Here is a 19,039-nt window from a genome sequence, read left to right as displayed (position 1 = left end):
ATCGCATCTGTTTTGCGTATTCACACTACACAATTTGAGCCTTGATTGCAGGATTTGGTTTCAAACAAATAATTGCATACGAAAATTTTTTTTTTTTGTACTTATATTAATAAGAGTAATACTAATGTATGTTCAGTTAAAAATATAAGTTTACACAGTGAAATATTTTTTCTGCCTATTAACTATTTACAAAATAATTATAAGATAAGAAGAAATAAGAAAAAAGTTGAATCATATAAACTTGACTTGACTAGCTTAAACGATCAAAAAAATTTGTACTTGACATGTCATATTGATTTCCATAGTAACGCACGTATATATTAATAATTTAGTTGATAGGACCCAGATTCCTAGCAACCAATAATGGCGTAGAAATAACTTTTCATACAAAACAGAATTAACTGAAAATGAATTCAATTCTACTTAAAGATGGCTAAAAGTATTAAAAAAATACATTGGCATCGTGTTTTGATATATTCTAAAAGTTTCAAATATCTAGATAGTCAAGAAGTTAGTAAAAAATCGATTGCAAGATTTGTACTGGACAAAGAACCACCGGACAAAATATGAGAATACGAGCTAAGAAAAACGTTGTAAAAAGGGTGGCCCGCCAAATATTTTTGATTTCGAAATTGTCGCTTTGGCGATAAGGATTGTGAACCCCTGATATAGAGAATCTCCAATATCACGAAGTATAAAATATAACAGAGTTTCTCGATATTTCCGAAATCGACCCGACCACGTTTCCTTTGAATAGACACAGTTACAACTTATATAATAATATATTTGTATGACTTTGTTGAAGTTTGTTCAAAGCCCTTTGGTCTGTTTATTCTGTCGAGTACTGAGACACGCTTTAGGTTCTACACGCATGTGGGCGTGTCCATCAATAATAGGTGTAATTTAAATAATTTAAAATGTAGATGTAGAGGACAAGAGGTCTCGAAGGTTGAGAGGGTGGGGGGGGGGGGGGGGGGGATAATATACTCCACTGACGAGGAAGGTGAAAGTGTTAATTTACCTTTTTACGATTTAAAAAGTACCTTTAATCAAGTGATAAATTATTTATTTCATTAGCAAAAGGTAGGTATAAATAATAATAATTAAAATAAAATATATTATTAAACATAATATATAGTTTTGAAAACACTTCTGAGAAAATATATTATAACCAATAGAAAAAAAGTTTTTTTAAAAAAAGTAAGACAAGACACTCAGCAAAAATCAAACCTGCAGCTTTCGGGTTTCACGCCCATGCACATGTACCACTATGTTATAGGCGTCATACTTAATTGCGACAAATTTTAACTCATGGCTCTTAATACTGTCCGAATTGTATAGTTTCTGAAGTGTTTTCAAAATTATCTATGTTCAATAATTAGCATATTACAATTTTAAATCTTGTGAATTATTCGTTGAATAAAAAAATAGTTAATTTAATGGTATTAGTTCTTAATACTAAATAGATCCATCGTGGGTGTATCCTTAACTCAATAGGTATGACTGAAAAAGTTTAGCGTGCACTTTTTATGTCGAGTTCCATAGTCTACCTCCACTCTTCGCCACTGAGCTCCACACTAGGTTATTGAACAAATATTAAAAAAAAAAAATGCTATTTTATGTAGTAAAGGTAGACTATTGTATTTAAGTAGTCTCGAGAGCTTAGGTTAATACTGAGGCTAAGAACAGGGCACACAATGGGCAAAAAATTCGATATCCTCATGGGAAGAAGCGAATCGCAACTCTGCGATGAATGTCATGTTTTAGAGGAAATTGTACATATAGCATTACAATGCCCTAAATATGAAGTTCACAGAGTACAGCTGCAAATTGCGGATCTCTATGAGAATGTCGATGAATTGAAGGGTGTCCTGACGGTGGGTAAGACGGAAGAGCTAGGCAAAATTGTAAAGTTATTTAACAGAATAGGAGTGAGAACCTGATTGACGGATCCCCTTCTAGAAGAGAAGAGGCGATATGACAGCGAGTCGCAGTCAAAGCCTCGGTGAAATCATAAAAAAGGTGTATTTATTACCTATGCTAGATTTTGTATTTTTAAAAATTAAATGGTGCTTGATAGCAAAAAACGCTAACTGGGTCATGTGTAACATAATTTCTTAGACCAAAAAGTTATGCATCCATCCAGCAGTGGATCGACTCCAGCTGATGATGATGATGGTGATATCATACTCTTCATATAAAGAGTTTCTGTGTTTACTTGGCAGTAATTCAGATAATTTATAAAGAGCTTTATGAAAAGCACTTGAAAAAGCTTAGCATGACGTAAGTGAATCAAGTGTCATAAAATGTATACAAGAAATACGGAGTGATAGATACGTTTTATTTAAAACAAAAAAATAAATTGTATTGAGACACTTCGAAATAGCGATTAAGTGATTATTATAAAAAAAAACGAGTCAATTACGCTATTACAAAAAAAGTCGATTACTGTTCTCTGTGGATGATGGCAGTATGGCAACACTTTACCGAAATAAAAACAAATACATTTTCACTTAACAGAATGTCACACATGACAGCGTGGCGCTTGTTAAACAAAAAAAGCTTCTGTCAATTTTCACTCAGCAAAACCGTTGACAAATGAAACAAAAAAAAAATGAAATAACATTTTTCACGGTAGATTAAACGAGAAAAGCGCTCAATTTCCGGTGCTACCGGAAAAAAGATAATGCCATCAAAATTATATTTGTCAAGTGCCTACAGGACTTATATATAATTTTATTTAACGTTTAATACCAGTGGCGTGCAGTCCATAGAGTATGCAGCGCACGTCCTAATTATTTCAAAATATTCATATAATAGTATAAATAAAATAAATTCAATAAAGTCTCGGTTCAGACACGGCGAAATCCGCGCGCAGTCAATTTGTAATAGCTTCTATTATATTCGTTCACACTTGTCCGCGGCGGAGCTAGTACACATTGAATCCGCGCGGTCTAATCCGCCGTGTCTGAACCGAGGCTAAATGTCTTGCACTGCCACCTAAGAGAGCAAATGTACTATAATGTGGAACTTGCCATTAATATCTAGTACAATAGTATTTTTTTCATGCTGTGAAAACAGTTCCACTTTTGAGAAGCAATGCGTAATCACATATATAATATGAATTCGTAGACTTTTCATAGCTACGTCGTAATAATGTACTTAATATTGTGTCAGTGGTGAAAAATTACTTTTTGAAGAAGGTAGGCTATGAAGATCATAGGCATATGATATATGTAGTCATATTTACAGGAAGGGAAGCAGATAAGCATATTAATTAATGATGTTACTACCAATGAATATGTATACTAATGTCGTAATAGAATACATCGTGGAATTAAGAAAATAGATAGTGGGTATAAGTTAATTTTTTTTTTTTAAATAAATTTAATTTAACCCAAAACACAATAGTAACGATAGCCAAGCGGTTACTTCATCGAATTCCTGGTCTGGAAATTTTAAATTTCAATGTGTGTTTGGATCAAAGTATGGACCTCATAGATTCAGCAATTAATAGCTAATATCAATTTCTCATTAAAAAAAATCTCTTCTTCTTCTTTCTACTATGTCCGACCCTAATAGGATCATAGGGCCTCGAGTAGGCATAGAGGTTTGTATTAACAGATTTTGTTTTTACGAGAAATGGATTTAAGCCACTAGCTCAACCTATCAGGTCCATACTCTGACTCATACACAAATTGAAAAACAATATGTAATAATAAACAGACCCAGGATTCGAGCCTGGGACCCATAACACTGTAGTCCAACGCTTAAGCCGTGCGGCCATCGTGGGAGTGAGTGAAAATAATCTGTTAATACAACCTCCACTCTATGGTGGCCCGTTTGATATTTTTAGGATCGGACATGGTAAAATTGCAGAAAAAATTGCAATAGTGTGTATATGTTGCTCGAGTAGACAATCGCAGAAAAAATACCCAAAGAGAACTAAACAACCAAAAAAATACCCTAAATCCACTAGATAAACGAACTCATATAGATAGGTGGAAGTACGTAGTAGCGAAGAACTAGGGACTTAAAATAGTGTAAAAAACTAGAGAAGCCTTTCATCCATCAGTGCATCGACTCCGGCTGATGATAATGATGATTTATGACTCTATTATAGCTATTTTTATAATAGTTAGCACCCACGTTGGCCGCTTGGCTTAAGCGTCGGTCTATAGCGTCGTGGGTCCCAGGATCGAATCCTGGGTATGACAAGTACACATATTGTTTTTCAATTTCTGTATGAGTGAGAGCATGGACCTGATAGGTTGAGCAAGTGGCTGATATACATTTCTCGTAAAAACAAAATTTGTTGATACAAACCTCCACTCTGTGGAAGCCCATATGATCCTATTAAGATCGGACATAGTCGAAGAAGATAGCTATTTTTTATACAAAAAGCAACACATATAGTTTTAAAAGAATAGAGATTGTTTAATTGGACATTACATATTCAATAAAAATATCATTATTGTAAGACTTCTAGATAGCGGGTAATATAATTGCGTGCTGAATACCATAATCGATTTTAAAATTACGACAACATCCATCAATAAGATGGATCATCAGTAGATATTTCGGTTAAACTTCCGGGTTTCTCGTGAATGGTATAAGATTGGGACTGAGAACAATAGGAATTTGTATTCTATAGTGGAAGAAAAACAAGTTTCGTTGTTTAGAACGACGGTTGATATAAAATATATCTTTATATAATATGCTTTCAATCACACTTAACAATAAAATTACCTCCCTTTTCGTTCGCGTGATTGAAAGATTTTATTAAGAAATATCGTATTATTACCATTCGGCGAATAAAGAAATATTTAAGGCACTTTAGAAATAATTTGAAAGTACTTTATTTTAAAATGACTAAACAACGTCGTAAAGAAATAATCAAAATTACTTAAAAAGTAATGAAGTAATAAAGAGAAGTGAAAATTGGTTGAAGTATATTAGTAGCATTTGTGTAAAGTGTTTATTTTAATTTTATTATGCTTTTTTAATTCTTATTTTCGAACCAATATAAATATGGCAATAATTAGAAAAAGTATTTCGTCATTTAAAACAATTAATGCGAAGTTTTTACCTACCAGAGGCACTTAGCGGAAAAATACGAAGCTTGCAATTTGAAACATTTTTTTGATAATTGTCAAATGTATTAATTCATTCTGATACGTTTATAGCGTCATGGAAGGCGGCCGTGCACAAATCACGGCTGCATATACATGGCGGGTGGAGATGGAGAAACTCAAATCATTTATTAATTAATAAATAAGTAGGTATCTGAAAACATTAAAAAAAAAATATTTTTTATTTTAAGTCAAAGATAAACTCTCAATTTTAAAAATATGTTAAAAAATGTGATTTTATAAAAAGAATCCCACCTTATTATTACATATTAGTTTATGACCATATTTATTATTATAATTTAGTTTATTAAGTTTTCCATAATTTCATGACGAAATTTTAGTAGTGTAGTTATTTTAAAAACATTTTCTTTATGTTTATTTTAAAAAACAACATAAACGATTTTTATAAAAATATAAATGTGTTATTGAAATCTTTTTATTTATATCAAATCGAGCTCCAATATTGGGACCATACCTAAATAAGATAATACAGTTTAAGGCAAAGTCTTCACTGAGCCTTTTTTAAAGAGGCACCTAGCGGAAAAATACGAAGCTTGCAATTTGAGACTGTTTTTTGATAATTTACAATTTCAACAATATTAATGAAAACATATTTATCTGAAAACATTAAAAAGAAAAATATTTTATTTTAAGTCAAAGATAAATTTACAATTGTAAAAAATGTAATAAAATGTGAATTTGTTGAATCGGACCGCACCCTATTATTACATATATTTTATGGTCATATTTATTATTAAAATTTAGTTTATTAAGTTTTCTAGGCATCACCTAAGAGATTTTTGACTAATTCATAGTTTTTATATTATCTATTTTAAAAAACATCGATTTTTATAAAAAATATAAATGTTTATAGCTTGAAACCATTTTCATGTATATGAAACCAAGCTGAAATATTAGGACCATACATAAATAAAACTTTGCCTTAATGTGTAAATTAATAAAAAAAATGTCTCAAATTGCGAGCTTCGTATTTTTCCGCTATGTGCCTCTGGTAGGTAGAGGATTGTCGGAATATTAACACATTTTAAGTTTTGCTTTATCGAAGAACTAAAAATACGTTGTGGGCTACCAACGGGAAAAACAATTTACGTTATACGGTTTTATACCGGCTTGTGAAAATAAAGCCTACGTGAAATAATTCGCCGAAAAAATGTAAAATCACACATGTGAGATAATACGACTTAAAATCCGTTGGTTTCTAGAAATAATCAGCGACTGCCGTATACTTACGGAATTAGAAAGCAAGCTTTTTTGATAAGGACAGAGGAAACCCAAAATTAATTAAAACAATGAAAACACATAATGAATTAATATATAATACCTAAAACCACAGCCTCTTTGAAATCCCTGGGAGAAGAAAAATGACAGGCGTATTAGGGAGATACGATACATACATAAAATTATAGTGTATTGAGATATTATTTATATTAAGAGCGTACATCAGTGAAACGGCAAATAATTTTCAACTGTATGTGGAACGAAATTTCGGCTGCGTTGCCATTCGGAGAGCGATAGTCGACCTGTTTGCACGTCAATTTGTTTTGTGATGGCGTCGGAGGAATATATTCTTAAATCGTGTAAAGATGACTAAAAAACGTTCCGCATGTACTTGAAAAAGAAAACTTGTCAATGAATATACTATAATTATTACGAATATAATAATAAACATAACATAAAAAGGACGCATGTTGAATTTTTATGACAACTTATATTTCGTTTGGCCCGCGTCATTTGCACAATCCGCGCATCGCCTAGTCATGATCTTTTTAGACCGTGCCTCAGCTGAGGTATAGCCTTAAGTTAGACATTATTTAACGACTTGCGAACTAAATAACTACGTCTCAACCACTTTAAAGAATTTGTCTGAATTAATCTAAAAAATCAACAAAACAAATACAAGCTACACACAATTCAATACGGGTATCTGAAGAAACAAAGATGGGTTAATATGATAAAAAGAGAAAACACATGGTATTCTTGAGTTCCATGACTGTAAGTACTATTAGTATACAGTAATTCACGGTTACATGTAAGTTGTACGTATGCAGTTCATCGTGGGACACTTATTCGTGCGCCGCAGTACGTGGAACATGAGATCGTATAACATTTTATCTAATGACGAGTTCTTCGTTGAACATTTCACCGTGGAATACATTTGTACGTATCTTACAAAATGCGGCGATAGTTTGCAAATAGTATTGTTCCAATTAGATTAACGCTAACCTAACCTAGTAAAGACATCTCCACGTGTTGTGGCATACGTACAAATATACTCCACGGTGAAATGTTCAACGAAGAACTCGTCACTTGATTAAATGTTACACGAACTCATGTTTCACGTACTGTGGCGCACGAATAAGTGTCCTGTGGTGAACTGTTTACGTACAAATTTCCAGATACGGTAATTCACATAAACAAATACTATTTCTAGCATAAACTATTTTTTTTATTCAATGGTTAAATCACAAGATTTGAGAATGTAAAATTTTTTATTGAACATATTTTAATTTATTTGAGGTTTTTTTCATATAATCTATGTTTACATTCTTAGCATATCGACCAAATTCCTGGCAATAAAAGTCTAGATGGTATAAATACCGATCAAAATCTTGAAATTTTGGTTACGTTAGTTTGGTTTTATCTCTATCTTTCTACTAAATCTCGTTTATACCATTTGTACTATGTAATATGCAAATTAAAAAGTGATCCAATCTGTGTAATAGCGGAACAAACAAAGTATTTCAGCACCTTTATTGGACATCTCACATGGAGAGAATTTTATTTTCAGGATTATCAACACTGCTTCGGTGAATCAGCGTCTTCAGTCAAACAGAGTTGAACGTTTATTTTTAAATTAACTATTTATTTAATTCAATCACGTGCTTTAGGAATGGAGCATTCGTTGTTTATTATAAGTCATATTGTTTAATTGGGTGCATGTAAATAATTGTACGTAAAACATTTCACCGTGGGACAGTTTGCCGTGAGCTTTCTTATCGGAAAGAGATGACCGTATACTATACGGTCTCCAATTTTATTAGATTCAATATGAACTATAATTCAATTTTCATAGCTGATTTTTGCATAATTCATGAATTCAAGAATGAAAACCTAACCTAACTTAAACTAATATAACCTAACCTAACAAATAATCAAGTATATCGGACTGCTGGCTTTCTGTAAAGTGTAGACCAACGAAAACCGTTTTTTATTTAGACATGACCGATATCTACAACATTTCACGGAGAAGTGTGATACGGCGAACTGCATACGTACAAGTTTCCGGACACGGTTTAATTAGTAAAAAAAAAAATGCCGTCATTAGATGGTTGCAGATTCTGATTCCGTTTTGTACCATTATTTCGCATTTTTTTCTTAATTTGTATACTTCTGAGCGTACACACAATTTCTATGGGATTTAATCACATATAAATATAGATTGTTGTTAAAAATATAAAATAATTTATCACTTGATTTTTATTTATCAGTTAGTTCATTCATAGACTCAGACGAATAATATAATTTGCTCTAGTCTTTATAAATTATTATAATAATCAGGTATCCGTTGTCTAGATTCTAGAATATAGATTACAGTATCCAAATAAAATCTATTGAGTATTTATATTTTGAGGTAAATTATTACAAAACTATACAGTAGTCGTCTAAATATAATATATTAAAAGAGTATATAACTTGGTATAAAGTAATAAATTGGCAATCAAAATTTATAGCGAAAATAATATATTGAAAGAATTGTAAACGTCGGCACGATAATCATACCAGTATTGCCATGGTATGTGAAAATAATGTAAAACATAGAAAATAAAATTAAAGCTGGCTTTGAAATACACATTATTTTCATTTTATTACACATAAGAAGCCATAAATTTTATGTTTTGAATAATCGATTTTGAATAGACGACGTTTATCAGGGTAAAAGCATTTTCGAATAAATCTTTCGACAGGATATTCACAACATTTCTTACTGGCATAATAATACGGTGAAGCTCGTAATATGTCATTATTTTTATGCAAAGTGAATTTATTTTATAGATGTTGGTTTTGTGTAGAGTGGATATTTTGTAAATATAAAATAGATTTGTCAATAAGATTTATCAGTAAGACTACGATCAATGTGTAATTTATATGATGACCTACGTACCAGAGACATTGACCCAGACAGTCAATCCATTACGTCATAACTTATCGTCGCCTTAGCATTGGTTTTATGAAGCTCCATTTTTGGCGAAACTGAATTTTTAATGGATTTAAATTTTCTTTAATATTATAAACGCATCAAAATCGTTAAAAAATACTATATTTTTCATTGAAAACAGAGATATTTTTTCAATAATGTCCAAGAAACCACGGTACAAAACAATCATTCGGTATTGGTTTGTCCACTGTGTGGACCAAACGGCGCCGAGAGTTGTTATGCGGATACTGTCTAGCTTTACTGACTACGTCTTCGTTACACATTTGAGTACGTTTTAATTTTATATAAATTTTGTGAGAATTCGAAGCGATCGCTGCTAAAGTGCAGTATCTGCTGTTAAATAAATACAAGTTCTTCTTAATTAAATGAGTAATATTACTGGATTACTCTTTTAATATATTCTAATATAATGTATCTCTCACTATTTCAAATAATAAAACATGAAAGATCTTCAAGTATTGAAATATAAGGTAATGAACTTTGTTTTTCGTCTCCTGAAAATTTCACATATTGTCGCTTTGGACAAACCAATATTGATGGGCAACGTTCTATGCCCATGACGTATATAATATAATGATAATTTCAAGATTATAACTTTTAACATATTAAAAAGAAAGCATAATATGCACAGATGTGTCCAACTGTTGAAACGGCTTAAAATGGTTCTGGTTTTTTGCAACTAAACATGTCGTCACATAGTTGTTTTAAAAATTTAACAAACGGCTATAAAGCTCCTGTAAAGTACTGATATAATTATTAATGCCTTCTATTATAATCAGGCCGTGGTAATAAATTCACGAGTTTTTTTTTTTGTAGTGTTAGTTATTGCTTTTACTTTTAAAGTAATACGGTAATAAGTTTTTATTAATCATACCCTTGCTTTTAATTATAATGTGGGTCTTCTTTTCTCATTAGGTTGAACATTGTCCTCAAAAATATTATTATATTTGAGAAATAATACAAATGAAGAGATAACACTTTGAAATTTTGCCTCATGGCCTGACTAGAAAAATTAGTTTCGAAACTCGTTATTAACTGGTTGGCAGAAAAACACAATACAGTGAAAAGTGAGAACGTGAGATAGTGGAAGAATAAAGCCTTTATTCGCCGGTAGATCGATCAAGGCTAGTGATGATGTAAAAAAAATACACCGAGAAAAATTGTTGCCAAGAAAAAATATTATTGGCAGTAAACAAAGTCCTCGTCAAAGATTTACTGCCAAGAAGTTAGATCACTGAAAATGATATTAAAATTACGAAACTACGCCAAGTTAAGTGCATATTTAGTTTGTGGTCATACTGTGAATATAACATTCCAACCTTCTCCGACTGAAAGAATTTATTGAAAATTTAAAAACTTTGTATGGACGTGGGAATCACTAGCAAAATGTCAAGAGTGAAACTTGAGCGATTTTTTTAAATATTTCTTTGACACAATGATTTATTTTATTTATTGTACGAAGATTTATATCGCCAAGAAAAATGATAATATTATAAGAAAAGTATAGTAGATAATATTTAACAGTATTTTCTAGATTTTAAATATTCATTAGAAACTTTACAAAATATGATTTATAAAATAAATTGTTACGTTTAACTGAATATAATAGTGGTTGTATGATCCAATGGCGAAGGGTGGAGGTAGGCTGTTAAGATCCAACATAAACTAGTGGCATTACACTTTGTCAGTCATACGTACTTCTATTCATTGAACTAAGATAACAATTTGCAAATAGTATTAGTTAATTCTTAAAAATGAACTGAGCTCTGCATAAACCAAACCATGATAGTTTAAGTTTTCTATGGCCGATCTGACAAAAATAGTGCACACTTTTTCAGTCATACTTATTTGTTTTCGTTGAATTAAGAATACATATTGCAGATGTTGTTGCATAGTTTTTTTAAATTCATTAAGCCCTGCCTTGACCAAACTATAACCGATAAAAAATATTCTTCTATCTATAAAATATCTAAAATTAGGTACGGTTTAATTGCATAATTTTTGATATTTATGTAACTATTTTTTGACTATTATCTATTGTGGATTGGTTTATGCATGGTTTAATTAATTTTTAAAAAATAATCTTTGAAAGAAATACGGAGTATTAAGCACCAGCCATAACATTGTAAGATTATGTTAGTTAAATATAAATAATATTAATGAGGGCTGCTCTCGTGGTGCAGTGCGTAAGTCGCCGGCCTTCCACCCGAAAGTTCTGCGTTCGATTTCCGTTGAGGATACAATAATTCAAAAAAAATATACATATAAATATGGACCTAATAGGTTGAGCAAGTGTCTGACATCCATTTATCGTAAAAACAAAATCTGCTAATACAAAACTCCACTCCGTGGACGCCCATATGATCTTATTAGGAACGGAGATGGTCGAAAAAAAACATTACAGTAAAATTTATCGGTCCTAGTTGATATCAAATATTTCAACCAAGCAGTTCAAAAATAATCTCTCAATTCAATAATCGTTCCTCGCATACTGTTTTTGTCAATAATACATTAAACTATAATAAAAATAATAAACTAATATAAAACAATAAATAATTACAAGATAAAAAGAACTTTCTATATACAACGTTTTTAAATTTTCTGTTGAATTATAATGCTCAATATGCTCAAACTTGTACTTGATATGAAGTAAATAAAAAATAAACAAACAAACAAATATAGAATACTGAAATGTCATTTCGACATTTCATTTTGATTTTCATAGTAACGCACGTATATATTAATAATTTAGTTGCTAGGACCACCCCCTTAGCAACCAATAATAGTGTTTTACTTTTTACGATTTTTTCTCAAATAACTTTCCATACAAAACAGAATTAACTGAAAATGAATTCAATTCTGCTTAAAGATGGCTAAAATTATTAATATAATGCATTGGCATCGTTTTCTGATATAATATAAAAGTTTCAAATGTCTAGCTAGTCGGAACGTTAGATAAAAATCGATTGCAAGCTTTGTACTGGACAAACAACCACCAGACAAACAAGAATACGAGCTAATAAAAACGTTGTAAAAATAATAAAACCATACTATCATGTAGTATTAATATATATATATAAAACAATAAATGAATTTTAAAACATGTATGTGTTTATTAATCAATTATGTATACATATAGAAAATAAAGTTACTGTTCGGTTATACGGAATACAGCGGAAAACGCATTTTGAAAATAGCCGATAAACTGGATTATTTGTTAGTTTTAGTTAGTTTAGGTTAGGTTAGGTTGGGTTAGGTTAGGTTAGGTTTGGTTAGGTTAACCTAACAAATAATCCAGTTTATCGGCTATTTTCAAAATGCGTTTTCCGCTGTATTCCGTATAACCGAACAGTACCAAAATAAATAAACTAAGTAGTTGGACAACTAAAAATTGTGATCCCGACGGAAAATGTTGATAAACTACAGCATTCAATCTCATCGACGGAAAGTTCTGATAATACGTGACTTCCGAATACTGTGAAAAGCTCCCGACGAGACACATGCCGAGCTTTTGCTTTTACCACAGTAAAACTATATTTTAACTCACCATTTAATAACTGCAGAATAAAATTGAGTTTAGACATAAAACATTTTTGCGTTGGATGATGATTAACAGTTATAAAAAAGTGTATTGTAAAATCATTTTTTTAAGTTACTATAGTCTCGTTTCTAGATGACGATGTCCAAAACTATTTATTTTGTTTGTTTGTTGAACTAACTGCATTTTCCTTTATAATCTATTATTATGTTGCAGTACAGCATAAAACTGAACGCGCTAAAGTTAAACAATGTATAGGATAAGTTTAATGAGAGTTTCTCTCAAACTTAACATACACCCGTGATAGAATTGTTTGGACTTTATTGTTCGCACATCATACGTTAACTAATGTTGCACTATTCGGATAATTTGTTGCAGAACTGAATTTAAATAATTACAAGATAAAAAGAACTTTTTAAATACTACGTTTTTAAATTTTCTGTCGAATCATATAATCTTGACAATTCTATGTATTCACAATTTAGGACAAATAAGGCAATTGTCAACTAATCATTTTTTTGCTATTTTGCAACAAACAAACAAATTTAGAATACTGAAATGTCATTTTGATTTCCATAGCAATACACGTATATACTAATAATTTAGTTGCTAGGACCACCCCTTTAGCAACAAATAATAATGGATTGGATTACGGATTTTTTCCGAAATAACTTTTCATACAAAACAGAACTAAATGAAAATTAATTCAATTCTACTTAAAGATGGCTAAAAGTATTAAACGAATGCATTGGCATCGTGTTCTGATATATTATAAAAGTTTCAACGTCTAGCTAGTCAGAAAGTTAGTTAAAAATCGATTGCAAGATTTGTACTGGATAAACAACCACCGGACAAACAAGAATACGAGCTAAGAAAAACGTAGTAAAATACAAATAACGTAATAACAAAGGTATACTTATACAGACAATAGTATAATAATATTATTTGCAATAAAATCTATCTAAACTAAAAAAAAAAACCTTCTTTTATATTGAACAAGTACTTTCGAGTGTCAAGGAAGAATAGATATACAGGACATATTTTAAGCGCCGGCTAGACGGCAGCGATTTGCCTGCGCGGTATAGTTTGTGCAAACTACTTTTACAGTGTTTTTCGGTTTGCGCGAGCTACAGTTTTCCCGTCCATACACACGGGCTTCTCGATACAAACCGGTTTGCACAGGTAAGTTTGTGGTAAAGCATGAGCATCTAGCCGGCGTTTTAGTGGATAACTTGACATTCAAGAGCATCGCTGTCTTTAAGTATTTGGGAACCAACATCTCCCAAAGGAACGAGATGAACCTCAAAGTTGTCAGTAGACTGAAGAGTGACAATGCAGCGTTCTTCGCATTCAAGAGCCTATTCATGTTCAAGACAAATTTTCTTATATACAACGTGACCATAAAACCAACAGTTTCGTATGGGTGTAAAACCTGAAGCCTAACGAAGAAACAAGAGAAGGCTGTCAAAGTATTTAAAAACAAAATATAAAATCTTTTTAATAAAAAAAAATACTTCGACTGGTAAAAGTAAATCAAAGTTGGTGCATCCTTACGAATGCTGAACTTTACGAACAATAATTTAAGTTCAACATATTATTATATTGAGGGCGCGAAGACTTAAATGGGCCCGTCACGTTGTTAGATGCGATGGATCCACAGCTCTCCATAAAGTTTATGAAGGAACCCATATAGGCATTTTCAACTGGAGGAGATGGATGGATAACGTCAAGGAGGACACAGAGAGGCCGAGAAAGAGAGCTCGGAATATATATTCCTGGAAGACGATTGTGCAGTCGGCTCTATACCTGAATAGTCTATAGCAGTGCTCCGCAACCTTTTCTCACCCATGGCACACCAAAGGTATTCCCAGAATTGCATGGCACACCACAGGTAAAACAATTTATACATCAAAACATGGACTCCACATGCTGAAGCGGGCCCTCGAGTGTGATACTCTAAAGTAGGTAGTGTTTTTCAAATGGTGTTCGAGGTAAAATTAACGGTATTTATTGTATGTTTACCTATTTTTTGTATTTATTACTACAAACACTCCCCAATCGCATATTTAAAAATATTAGTATCAGCGTAGTAATATACCTCCACAGCCGACTTTTTTTTAACCATTAGAGAAGATTTGTAACTTGTGTTTATCTCACTTATCTGGTTGATCTGCCACTGACTGCTTATCATTTTTAATTATAGCTTGAGTTGAAAAACGTTGCTCACATAGGTAAACGTCATATAAAATGGGAGCTGAACTGCGATAGCCTTGTCGGAAATCCGAGGATATTCTTTATTAACCGAAATCCAGAAAATAGCCAATGGAACATCGGCGAAATTCATTTTAAGCGTCACGTCGTTCCTCAATTCAACAAAATTTCCCACGAATATAATTATATGGAAAGTGCTTCTGAAGAATTTTTGGCATTGGTTGCAAAAGGGTTTCGAATCCAGTCGTATTGATTGTATGAAAGTAATGATGAAATTTCTTTTGCAGCAAAGTTATAAGTTTTTGGGCCGGACTCAAAATTCATTGCTTGTTTTCAATGGTAGTGAATTTATTTAAAATATCTATGGTAGTGAAGCATATCAATATATTTTCGTTCTGACCTTGCACTTTTTTTATTAATTTCATTCAGGTGCTCAAATATGGTATGTATGCATGTATTCAAATTTGGCCATTAAGTATTGTAAAATATACAACATTATTTGCATTTTTGACACAATGCGCCGCGGCACACCTAGCATCGTCTCGCGGCACACCGGTTGCGGAGCACTGATCTATAGCACCAGATTAAGTAAGTACAGGGCTTTTTTTAAAAAAAAAAAGGTGCCGGAACTCACTTCATGTCAAGCTTTTTACTAAATAAAATTATATTCAAATGTCACTTAAATGAAATTTAAAGGAGCTATGCCACGAAGCGAACAAAAAAAGGTTGATTTTTACGATAATTTTTTATTTTAGTCAAAACAAAGCTACAGAAACAATAAAATACATACATTATATTTGAAATATATTGTACAAATAAGACTAAATAAGACTAACTTTAAAATATAATTGTAAATACATATGTAATGTATTTATTTATGAACTTGAATAAAAGTTTAGAGTGATTTCCAAAGTTTTTTCCAATTGTCGTCTGATACATCATCTCGATTCCTTTTCTTAGTATTAGAGTCTAAGGCCGAATGTCTTCCTTTAAGTAACCACCTATCAACATATTTTGAAGGATCGAAAAGTGTCAAGGGTGGTCCCACGAGTTTGATGAACAAGAGTGCCGAAACTGTTTTAGTGTTTAACGAAGCTCTTGTTGGGGTAATAATAAGATTCATTTGCGAAAACCCCCGTTCACATTCACTTGAAGAAATGGGAATAGAATTCAGAGCATATACCAAACGCAAGAGTTTTTCAGAATATGTCTTTTCGAGAATGTATTCGCGAAATCCACGAATCATTTCTCGTTCATCTAGTTGTAGCCTGATCGAAATGTTTCTAATTTCCATCTCTCCAAATGTCAACCGATTATCAATGTCTTCAGGCCAATATTTTTGGTCAAGTACGCGAGCCCAAAGTGCAAACTCAACATCTTTATTATCTAGCAGCCTTTTTTCAATTGACGTTTTCAACGTGGAATAAAATATTTTCGGATCAATAGGAGGATCATTTTTAGAAACTTTTTCGTGAAGTAAAACTCCACGAAAATGCAGATTGCTTATAGCAGCTGCAGCACATTTATAATAGGGTCCAAAATTCTGTTTTCTTTCTTCAAAAACTTGAACGAGTTCATTTATTTTTCGATTTGCAATGTATTTTGGTTCACATTGCGATTTTGTAGGTCCAAACTAAGTTCCGACAATTCTTGGAGAGCGTCGCACATCAATGCTAGATCCAATAAAAATGCTGTTGATGTTATTTTGTTCTTTAAGCCACTGTAAGTACACTTGTCATTTTTATCTCTTGTAGGGTCATTCATCGCTTCTTCAAAATGACGCACAAGGGATTCATAATTATTCCACACAGCCGAAACTGAACGAAAACTAGATGCCACCCATCGGGTACTTAAAACTCTTCCGATTTTCAGTACCTCAACGCCTAGTGATTCTGCACATAAATGCAACTCTCTATTATTTTTCGGCGACGCGTGGTATAAAACATAAAGTTTATCAATAAATGATTTGAATCTATTGATCCCTGAAATTTTTTTTACAACATCACTTACTGATAATTCTAATCTGTGATTAGTACAATGCCAAACTATAATTGAAGGAAATTTTTCTGTCAGCAATTTTTTCACTCCATTTTTAGAACCTAACATCACAGCAGCGCCGTCGCATGCAACCGAAACTAAATATTTTTTTAAATATTCTTCTGTCATCCCATATAAATCAAGAGATTGGAGTAATGATTCAAATATTCCTTTTGCCGTTACGTCTTTAAGTTCAATCAAATCCAAAAACAAATTAATTGGTGAATTCATTCCAACACTTTCGACACAGCATCGAACATACACAATGAGGGTGGTTTTTTGGCTTATGGTGGTAGACTCATCAATTATTATCAAAGAAATTATATTTTTCGATTGAACAATTTCTTTGAAAACATTTTTTCTCATTTCATCACATATATGATTTACAATGTTAACACGTTAGTGGAATGGAGAATATGACCCATTTCGATCCCATTTAGTTCTTGGAGATTAATTTCACTTTCAAACATATCGAATGATTGATTTTCCTTAGCTACTTTATATGCAGTTCGAAAAATGTTTGCTGTTATTACTTTTTCGCGAGATAACGATTTTAAAAAAGTATTTTCAATCTGCTTTTTTTTGGCTTCAGAAATGATTTTTAACGCTGCTTTGTGTGCAATAGATCCTCTGTGATCGAAAATTTTTTTTCGAAGTGACCCCAATTGTAGCTTCCTCTCTTTCCCAGAATACGTGATTTCATTATTGGCCCATTCTTTGGATATTTTCATTCCCATTGTCGTTTCAGTTCCAAGAGTTCCAACGTTTCTGCAAATTGTGCAGCCAAGTTTCATTTTGTGTACGTTCAACCATTCGTTTTTTGAGCAAAAATCGTTTTTTTGATCTAATGACCAGCAGTCTGGCCAATCGTTTTGAGTTCGACCTTGATCCCCGAGATCAGCTAGAGATGATTCAGGAACATCTACATGTACCGATATTTCCATATCTTCTGTCATCGTTTCTGTTTTGAGCTTTTTATTTGCGGAATCGGCGCCGCTGCCGGTGGTTGAGAAGTAACAGGAAATTTTTTTCATATTTAAACTTGGGGTTGCACTAAATAATATATAAAATAGTTGCACAACACGTAATCGTAACACAAACTGACTAAACAAACGTAAATAACAATATACGCAGATGCTGCCATGCGATAAACGTCAAACTGTCAAAATCATAATACGCAGCATACGTATGAAGCTAGTTACATACGCATGTTTGCTATTTAAACTATACGGTTACTTCACTAACACTAACACGCCAACATTCAAAATGGCTTCCACCTGTACCTTATTTTATCATTTTAACGAATTATTATTGTAATTACTTAAGCGCAAATATTTTTTCGTTTAATTGATTTTGAAATAAAACCGTGAAAAAAGGTGCCGGAACGCCGTTCCACCGCGTTAAATGGAAAAAAAAGCCCTGAGTAAGTATATATAATATGGTTCTAGGACAAGACAATTACCCCTTGGAAAAAACCCCTCCGGACGGCGGTCAATAACCTCCCTTGTGAAATCAATCCCAAGTTATCTTCAAATAAAATTTCCTTGACACAAAAACAATGGATACAATAATTTATTTGGAAGAATAAATATTTTTATGAATTGGACTAAATAAATTTTGACATAACATAATATACGTACGAATTTACAATAATTACACTAACATGTTATCTAATATGCATATATTAGTGATACAAAGAGGAAGAGAAATAATTAACTACCCTTAAAAAATAAATCTTTAACAAATTATAATACATATTTAAGCATAAAAAGATTAAAATAATTAAGTTATTTATTTTTTTGAAATCTAATGAAAACTCGTAATAGAACTCATTAAAAGTTACGTAATGAGTAATTTTATACGAGTGGCTTTTAATTTGCGTGG

The sequence above is a fragment of the Rhyacophila brunnea genome, unplaced genomic scaffold (assembly GCF_057557595.1).
Source record: "Rhyacophila brunnea isolate RB1 unplaced genomic scaffold, BYU_Rbru_1.0 scaffold_12, whole genome shotgun sequence".
NCBI classification, from domain to species: Eukaryota; Metazoa; Arthropoda; class Insecta; order Trichoptera; family Rhyacophilidae; genus Rhyacophila; species Rhyacophila brunnea.
The sequence above is the reverse complement of the archived record's forward strand: the minus strand, read 5'-3'. Positions refer to the sequence as shown.